Here is a 10,538-nt window from a genome sequence, read left to right as displayed (position 1 = left end):
AAACAAAAACCCCAGCCACAGAAATGTTGACGCGTGGATGCCTATTGGTCCCGGTTGGTGCCACCAACCGGGACCAAAGGATCTCCTGCCTGGGCTCCGTGCACAGGCCACGTGGAGGCCCATCAGTCCCGGTTCTGGATTGAACCGGGACTAAAGGGACAGGGCATTAGTACCGACCCTTTAGTCCCGGTTTAGGAACCGGGACAAAAGGCCCTTACGAACAGGACAACGGGCCCTTTTTCTACCAGTGTAAGGGGGCACGATCTCTGTTGGGGAACGTAGCATAAATTCAAAATTTTCCTATGTGTCACCAAGATCTATCTATGGAGTCATCTAGCAACGAGGGAGGAGTGGATCTACATACCCTTGTAGATCACGCACGGAAGCGTTCAAGAGAACGGGGTTGATGGAGTCGTACTCGTCGTGATCCAAATCGCCGATGATCCTAGCGCCGAACGGACGGCACCTCCGTGTTCAACACACGTACGGAGCAGCGACGTCTCCTCCTTCTTGATCCAGCAAGGGGGAAGGAGAGGTTGAGGAAGATGGCTCCAGCAGCAGCACGACGGCGTGGTGGTGGTGGAGCTGCAGTACTCCAGCAGGGCTTCGCTAAGCTCTATGGAGGAGGAGGAGGTGTTGGAGAGGGAGAGGGAGGCACCAAGGCGTGGGTTGAGAGGCCCTCCTTTCCCCACTATATATAGGGAGCCTAGGGGGGCGCCGGCCCTAGGAGATCCAATCTCCTAGGGGGCGGCGGCCAAGGGAGGAGTCCCTCCCCCCAAGGCACCTAGGAGGTGCCTTCCCCTCTTAGGACTCTTCCTTCCTTATCTCTAGGCGCATGGGCCTCTTGGGGCTGGTGCCCTTGGCCCATGTAGGCCAAGGTGCACACCCCTACAGCCCATGTGGCCCCCCGGGACAGGTGGCCCCACCCGATGGACCCCCGGGACCCTTCCGGTGGTCCCGGTACAATACCGGTGACCCCGAAACTTGTCCCGATGGCCGAAATAGCACTTCCTATATATAATTCTTTACCTCCGGACCATTCCGGAACTCCTCGTGACATCCGGGATCTCATCTGGGACTCTGAACAACATTCGGGTTACTGCATATACATATCCCTACAACCCTAGCGTCACCGAACCTTAAGTGTGTAGACCCTACGGGTTCGGGAACCATGCAGACATGACCGAGACGTTTCTCTGGTCAATAACCAACAGCGGGATCTGGATACCCATGTTGGTTCCCACATGTTCCACGATGATCTCATCGGATGAACCACGATGTCAAGGACTTAATCAATCCCGTATACAATTCCCTTTGTCTATTGGTACAATACTTGCCCAAGATTCGATCGTTGGTATCCCGATACCTTGTTCAATCTCGTTACCAGCAAGTCTCTTTACTCGTTCCGTAACACATCATCCCGTGATCAACTCCTTGATCACATTGTGCACATTATGATGATGTCCTACCGAGTGGGCCCAGAGATACCTCTCCGTCACACGGAGTGACAAATCCCAGTCTCGATTCGTGCCAACCCAACAGACACTTTTGGAGATACCCGTAGTGCACCTTTATAGTCACCCAGTTACATTGTGATGTTTGGCACACCCAAAGTATTCCTACGGTATCCGGGAGTTGCACAATCTCATGGTCTAAGGAAATGATACTTGACATTAGAAAAGCTTTAGCATACGAACTACATGATCTTGTGCTAGGCTTAGGATTGGGTCTTGTCCATCACATCATTCTCCTAATGATGTGATCCCGTTATCAATGACATCCAATGTCCATGGTCAGGAAACCGTAACCATCTATTGATCAACGAGCTAGTCAACTAGAGGCTTACTAGGGACATGGTGTTGTCTATGTATCCACACATGTATCTGAGTTTCCTATCAATACAATTCTAGCATGGATAATAAACGATTATCATGAACAAGGAAATATAATAATAACTAATTTATTATTGCCTCTAGGGCATATTTCCAACAGTCTCCCACTTGCACTAGAGTCAATAATCCAGTTCACATCGATATGTGATTAACACTCAAGGTCACATCCCCATGTGACTAACACCCAAAGAGTTTACTAGAGTCAATAATCTAGTTCACATTACCATGTGATTAACACTCGATGAGTTCTGGGTTTGAACATGTTATGCTTGTGAGAGATGTTATAGTCAACGGGTCTGAATCTTTCAGATCCGTATGTACTTCGCAAATCTCTATGTCATCTTGTAGATGCAGCTACTACGCTATATTTGGAGCCATTTCAAATAACTGTTCTACTTGGAGCTATTCTAAATTATTGCTCCATTATACGTATCCGGTATCTCTACTCAGAGCTATCCGGATAAGTGTTAAGCTTGCATCGACGTAACTCTTTACGTCGAACTCTTTATCACCTCCATAACCGAGAAACATATCCTTATTCCTCTAAGGATAATTTAGACCGCTATCTGGTGATCTACTCCTAGATTACCTTTGTACCCTCTTGCCAGATATGTGGCAAGGCACACATCAGGTGCGGTACTCAGCATGGCATACCGTATAGAGCCTATGACAAAAGCATAGGGGACGACCTTCGTCCTTCCTCTTTCTTCTGCCGTGGTCGAGCTTTAAGTCTTAACTTCACACCTTACAACTCAGGCAAGAACTCCTTCTTTGACTGGTCCATCTTGAGCACCTTCAAGATCATGTCAAGGTATGTGCTCATTTGAAAGTACCATTAAGAATTTTTTGATCTATCCTTATAGATCTTGATGCTCAATGTTCAAGTAGCTTAATCCAAGCTTTCCATTGAAAAATACTTTACAAATAACCCTATATGCTTTCCAAAAATTCTACGTCATTTCTGATCAACAATATGTCAACAACATATATTCATCAGAAATTCTATAGTGCTCCCACTCACTTCTTTGGAAATACAAGTTTCTCATAAACTTTGTATACACCCAAAACTTTGATCATCTTATCAAAGCATACATTCCAACTCCGAGATGCTTACTCCAGTCCTTAGAAGGATTGCTGGAGCTTTGCGTACTTATTAGCATCTTTCAGGATTAACAAAACCTTCCGGTTGTATCACATACAACCTTTCCTCAAAAATCGTCGAGGAAACAATGGTTTTTGGCATCCTATCTGCAAGATTTCACAAATAATGCAGTAATTGCTAATATAATTCCAACAGACTCTTAGCATCGCTACGAGTGAGAAAGTCTCATCGCAGTCAACTCCTTGAACTTGTCAGAAAACATCTTAACGACAAGTCGAGTTTTCTTAATGGTGACATTTACCATCATTGTCCGTCTTCCTTTTAAAATCCATCTGCACTCAACAGCCTTACGACCATCGAGTTGTTCTGCCAAAGTCTACACTTTGTTTTCATACATGGATCCTTTCTCGGATTTTATGGCCTCGAGCCATTTTTCGGAATTCGGGCCCACCATCGCTTCTCCATAGCTCGTAGGTTCATTGTTGTCTAGCAACATGACTTCCAAGACAGGATTACGTACCACTCTGAAGTAGTATGCATCCTTGTCATCCCACGAGGTTTGGTAGTGACTTGATCTGAAGTTTCATGATCACTATCATAAGCTTCCACTTCAATTGGTGTAGGTGCCACAGGAACAACTCCCTGTGCTCTGCCACACACTAGTTGAAGAGACGGTTCAATAACCTCATCAAGTCTCCACCATCCTCCCACTCAATTCTTTCGAGAGAAACTTTTCCTCGAGAAAGGACCCGATTCTAGAAACAATCCCTTATTGCTTTCGAATCTGAGACAGGAGGTATACCCAACTGTTTTGAGTGTCCTATGAAGATGCATTTATCCGCTTTGGGTTTGAGCTTATCAGCCTGAAATTTTTTCACATAAGCGTCGCAGCCCCAAACTTTTAAGAAATGACAGCTTAGGTTTCTCTAAACCATAGTTCATATGGTGTCATCTCATCGGAATTACATGGTGCCCTATTTAAAGTGAATGTGGTTGTCTCTAATGCCTAACCCATAAACTATCGTGGTAATTCGATAAGAGACATCATGGTATGCATCATATCCAATAGGGTGCAGTTATGATGTTCGGACACACCATCACACTACAGTGTTCCAGGCTGTATTAGTTTTGAAACAATTTCCACATTGTCTTAATTCTGTGCCAAACTCGTAATTCAGATATCCATCTCTGTGATCATATCATAGATATTTTATCCTCTTGTCACGACGATCTTTCAACCTCACCCTAAAATTACTTGAACCTTTCAATAATTCAGACTCGTGATTCATCAAGTAAATATACTCAACATCTACTCAAATCATCTGTGAAGTAAGAACATAACGATATCCACTACATGCCTCAACACTCATTGGATTGCACACATCAAAATGTATTCCTTCCAACAAGTTGCTTTCTAGTTCCATTTTACTGAAAACGAGGCTTTCATTCATCTTGCCCATGTCGATTTGCATGTCTCAAGTGATTCAAAATCAAGTGAGTCCAAACGGTCCATTTGCATAGAGTTTCTTCATGCATATCTACCAACAAACATGGTTCGCATGTCTCAATCCTCTCAAAAATGAGTGAGTCCAAAGATCCATCAACATGGAGCTTCTTCATGCGTTTTATACCGATATGACTTAAGTGGCAGTGCCACAAGTAGGTGGTACTATCATTACTATCTTAGATCTTTTGGCATGAACATGTGTATCACTATGATCGAGATTCAATGAACCATTCATTTTAGGTGCAAGACCATTGAAGGTATTATTCAAATAAACAGAGTAACTGTTATTCTCCTTAAATGAATAACCATATTGCGATAGACATAATCCAATCATGTCTATGCTCAACGCAAACACCAATCTCGATGGTAGAGGGAGCGTGCGATGCTTGATCATATCAAGATTGGAAACACTTCCAACACATATCGTCAGCTCACCTTTAGCTAGTCTCCGTTTATTCCGTAGCTTTTATTTCGAGTTACTAACACTTAGAAACCAAACCGGTATCTAATACCCTGGTGCTACTAGGAGTACTAGTAAAGTACACATTAACATAATACATCCAATATACTTCTATCGACCTTGCCAGCCTTCTCATCTACCAAGTATCTAGGGTAATTCTGCTCCAGTGGCTGTTCCCCTTATTACAGAAGCACTTAGTCTCGGGTTTGGGTTCAACCTTGGGTTTCTTCACTAGAGCAGCAGCTGAATTGCCGTTTCATGAAGTATCCCTTCATGTCCTTGCCCTTCTTGAAACTAGTGGTTTCACCAACCATCAACAATTGATGCTCCTTCTTGATCTCTACTTTTGTGGTGTCAAACATCACGAATATCTCAAGGATCATCATATATGTCCCTGATATATTATAGTTCATCACGAAGCTCAAGCAGCTTGATGGTAATGACTTCGGAGAACCATCACTATTTCATCTGGAAGATCAACTCCCACTCGATTCAAGCGATTGTTGTACTCAGACAATCTGAGCACAAGTTCAACAATTGAGCTTTTCTCCCTTAGTTTGCAGGCCAAGAAAATCGTCGGAGGTCTTATACCTCTTGACGTGGGCACGAGCCTGAAATCCCAATTTCAGCCCTCGAAACATCTCATATGTTTCGCGACATTTCAAAACGTCTTCGGTGCCTCAACTCTAAGTCGTTTAACTGAACTATCACGTAGTTATCAAAATGTGTATGTTAGATGTTCGCAACATCCATAGACAACGTTCGAGGTTCAGCACACTGGGCGGTGCATTAAGGACATAAGCCTTCTATGAAGCAATGAGGACAAACCTTAGTTTACGGACCTAGTCCGCATAATTACTACTATCAACTTTCAACTAAATTTTCTCTAGGAACATATCTAAACAGTAGAACTGAAGCGCGAGCTACGACATAATTTGCGAAGACCTTTTGACTATGTTCAGGATAATTAAGTTCATCTTATGAACTCCCACTCAGATAGACATCCCTCTAGTCATCTAAGTGATTACATTATCCGAGTCAACTAGGCCGTGTCCGATCATCATGTGAGACGGACTAGTCAACATCGGTGAACATCTTCATGTTGATCGTATCTTCTATACGACTCATGCTCGACCTTTCGGTCTCTTGTGTTCCGAGGCCATGTCTGTACATGCTAGGCTCGTCAAGTCAACCTAAGTGTTTCGCATGTGTAAATCTATCTTACACCCGTTGTATGTGAACGTTAGAATCTAACACCCGATCATCACGTGGTGCTTCGAAACAACGAACTGTCGCAACGGTGCACAGTTAGGGGGAACACTTTCTTGAAATTATTATGAGGGATCATATTATTTACTACCGTCGTTCTAAGTAAACAAGATGCATAAACATGATAAACATCACATGCAATCAAATAGTGACATGATATGGCCATCATCACTTTGCTCCTCTTGATCTCCATCTTCGGGGCTCCATGATCATCATCGTCACCGGCATGACACCATGATCTCCATCATCATGATCTCTATCATCGTTTCTTCATGAAGTTGTCTCGTCAACTATTACTTCTAATACTACAGCTAACAGTTAGCAATAAAGTAAAGTAATTACATGACGTTTATGTTGACACGCAGGTCATAAATAAATTAAGACAACTCCTATGGCTCCTGCCGGTTGTCATACTCATCGACATGCAAGTCGTGATTCCTATTACAAGAACATGATCAATCTCATACATCACATATATCATTCATCACATCCTTTTGGCCATATCACATCACATAGCATACCCTGCAAAAACAAGTTAGACGTCCTCTAATTGTTGTTTGCATGTTTTACGTGGCTGCTATGGGTTTCTAGCAAGAACGTTTCTTACCTACGCAAAAACCACAACGTGATATGCCAATTTCTATTTACCCTTCATAATGACCCTTTTCATCGAATCCGATCCGACTAAAGTGGGAGAGACAGACACCCGCTAGCCACCTTATGCAACTAGTGCATGTCAGTCGGTGGAACCAGTCTCACGTAAGAGTACGTGTAAGGTCGGTCCGGGCCACTTCATCCCACAATGCCACCGAATCAAGATTGGACTAGTAACGGTAAGCATATTGAACAAAATCAACGCCCACAACTACTTTGTGTTCTACTCGTGCATAGAAACTACGCATAGACCTAGCTCTGATCCCACTGTTGGGGAACGTAGCATAAATTCAAAATTTTCCTACGTGTCACCAAGATCTATCTATGGAGTCATCTAGCAACGAGGGAGGAGTGGATCTACATACCCTTGTAGATCGCGCACGGAAGCGTTCAAGAGAACGGGGTTGATGGAGTCGTACTCGTCGTGATCCAAATCACCGATGATCCTAGCGCCGAACGGACGGCACCTCCGTGTTCAACACACGTACGGAGCAGCGACTTCTCCTCCTTCTTGATCCATCAAGGGGGAAGGAGAGGTTGAGGAAGATGGCTCCAGCAGCAGCACGACGGCGTGGTGGTGGTGGAGCTGCAGTACTCCGGCAGGGCTTCGCTAAGCTCTATGGAGGAGGAGGAGGTGTTGGAGAGGGAGAGGGAGGCACCAAGGCGTGGGTTGAGAGGCCCTCCTTTCCCCACTATATATAGGGAGCCTAGGGGGGCGCCGGCCCTAGGAGATCCAATCTCCTAGGGGGGCGCCGGCCAAGGGAGGAGTCCCTCCCCCCCCCCAAGGCACCTAGGAGGTGCCTTCCCCTCTTAGGACTCTTCCTTCCTTATCTCTAGGCGCATGGGCCTCTTGGGGCTGGTGCCCTTGGCCCATGTAGGCCAAGGTGCACACCCCTACAGCCCATGTGGCCCCCCAGGACAGGTGGCCCCACCCGGTGGACCCCCGTGACCCTTTCGGTGGTCCCGGTACAATACCGGTGACCCCGAAACTTGTCCCGATGGCCGAAATAGCACTTCCTATATATAATTCTTTACCTCCGGACCATTCCGGAACTCCTCGTGACGTCCGGGATCTCATCCGGGACTCCGAACAACATTCGGGTTATTGCATATACATATCCCTACAACCCTAGCGTCACTGAACCTTAAGTGTGTAGACCCTACGGGTTCGGGAACCATGCAGACATGACCGAGACGTTTCTCCGGTCAATAACCAACAGCGGGATCTGGATACCCATGTTGGTTCCCACATGTTCCACGATGATCTCATCGAATGAACCACGATGTCAAGGACTTAATCAATCCCGTATACAATTCCCTTTGTCTATCGGTACAATACTTGCCCGGGATTCGATCGTCGGTATCCCGATACCTTGTTCAATCTCGTTACCAGCAAGTCTCTTTACTCGTTCCATAACACATCATCACGTGATCAACTCCTTGATCACATTGTGCACATTATGATGATGTCCTACCGAGTGGGCCCAGAGATACCTCTCAGTCACACGGAGTGACAAATCCCAGTCTCGATTCGTGCCAACCCAACAGACACTTTCGGAGATACCCGTAGTGCACCTTTATAGTCACCCAGTTACGTTGTGACGTTTGGCACACCCAAAGTATTCTTACAGTATCCGGGAGTTGCACAATCTCATGGTCTAAGGAAATGATACTTGACATTAGAAAAGCTTTAGCATACGAACTACATGATCTTGTGCTAGGCTTAGGATTGGGTCTTGTCCATCACATCATTCTCCTAATGATGTGATCCCGTTATCAATGACATCCAATGTCCATGGTCAGGAAACCATAACCATCTATTGATCAACGAGCTAGTCAACTAGAGGCTTACTAGGGACATGGTGTTGTCTATGTATCCACACATGTATCTGAGTTTCCTATCAATACAATTCTAGCATGGATAATAAACGATTATCATGAACAAGGAAATATAATAATAACTAATTTATTATTGCCTCTAGGGCATATTTCCAACAATCTCTGCTTCGACAAAACATGCCAATGGTAACCGCGTCTCGAAACATGGAGCGGCAGACGAAAAACGGTCCGAAATTATGACCGGACAGATGTGATGTCATATTGTAGAAGTTGTTAGCGGATTAGACTCGTGTGAAAATATATATTCTCTCTACGGTTATGTATGGTGTGTATGATAGGTCCGGATACTATCATCGCATCCGAAGACTATCTTGAAGTACGGATAAAAGGGAACCCGCCTTGCAATGCCGAAAACAATCTGCGCGCCGGACTCCTCGTCATTGAAGCCTGGTTCAGGGGCTACTGAGGGAATCCTGGACTAAGGGGTCCTCGGGCGTCCGGCCTGTTATCTATTGGGCCGGACTGATGGGCTGTGAAGACATGAAGGCCGAAGACTGTACCTGAGTCCGGATTGGACTCTCCTTGGCTTGGAAGGCAGGCTTGGCGACCACCTATGAAGATTCCTTCTTATGTAACCGACTCTATGTAAACCCTAGATCCCCCCGGTGTCTATATAAACCGGAGGGGTTAGTCCGGAAAGGATATACATACATATATTCATTACCATAGTCATACAGGCTAGGCTTCTAGGGTTTAGCCATTACGATCTCGTGGTAGATCAACTCTTGTAACACCCATTTTCATCAATATCAATCAAGCAGGACGTAGGGTATTACCTCCATAGAGAGGGCCCGAACCTGGGTAAACATTGTGTCCCCCGTCTCTTGTTACCATCGATCCTAGATGCACAGTTCGGGACCCCCTACCCAAGATCCGCCGGTTTTGACACCGACAATCACATCATTAGAGAATGATGTGATTGACTTGACCCATCCGTTAGCTTAGCATGATGATCGTTTAGTTTACTGCTATTGCTTTCTCCATAACTTATACATGTTCCTATGACTATGAGATTATGCAACTCCCGAATACCGAAGGAACACTTATTGTGCTATCAAACGTCACAATGTAACTGGGTGACTATAGAGATGCTCTATAGGTGTCTCCGATGGTGTTTGTTGAGTTGGCATAGATCGAGATTAGGATTTGTCACTCCGTGTATCGGAGAGGTATCTCTAGGCCCTCTTGGTAATGCACATCACTATAAGCCTTGCAAGCAATGTGACTAATGAGTCAGTTACGGATGTTGCATTATGGAACGAGTAAAGAGACTTGCCGGTAACGAGATTGAACTAGGTATTGATATACCGACGATCGAATCTCGGGCAAGTAACATACCGATGACAAAGGGAACAACAACAACCGATAAAGATCTTCGTAGAATATGTAGGAACAAATATGAGCACCCAGGTTCCGCTATTGGTTATTGACCAGAGATGAGTCTCTGTCATGTCTACATAGTTCTCGAACCCGTAGGGTCCGCACGCTTAACGTTCGATGACGATCGGTATTATGAGTTTATGTGTTTTGATGTACCGAAGGTAGTTCGGAGTCCCGGATATGATCACGGACATGAAGAGGAGTCTCGAAATGGTCAGGACATAAAGATCAATATATTGAAAGGCTATGTTTGGACATCGGAATGGTTCCGGGTGAGTCCGGGCAATTACCGGAGTACCGGGGGGGGGGGGGTTACCGGAACCCCCGAGGGAGTGTATGGGCCTTAATGGGCCTTAGTGGGAGAGAGGAGGAGGC

The sequence above is a fragment of the Triticum dicoccoides genome, chromosome 2A (assembly GCF_002162155.2).
Source record: "Triticum dicoccoides isolate Atlit2015 ecotype Zavitan chromosome 2A, WEW_v2.0, whole genome shotgun sequence".
In the NCBI taxonomy this organism is placed as follows: Eukaryota; Viridiplantae; Streptophyta; class Magnoliopsida; order Poales; family Poaceae; genus Triticum; species Triticum dicoccoides.
The sequence above is the reverse complement of the archived record's forward strand: the minus strand, read 5'-3'. Positions refer to the sequence as shown.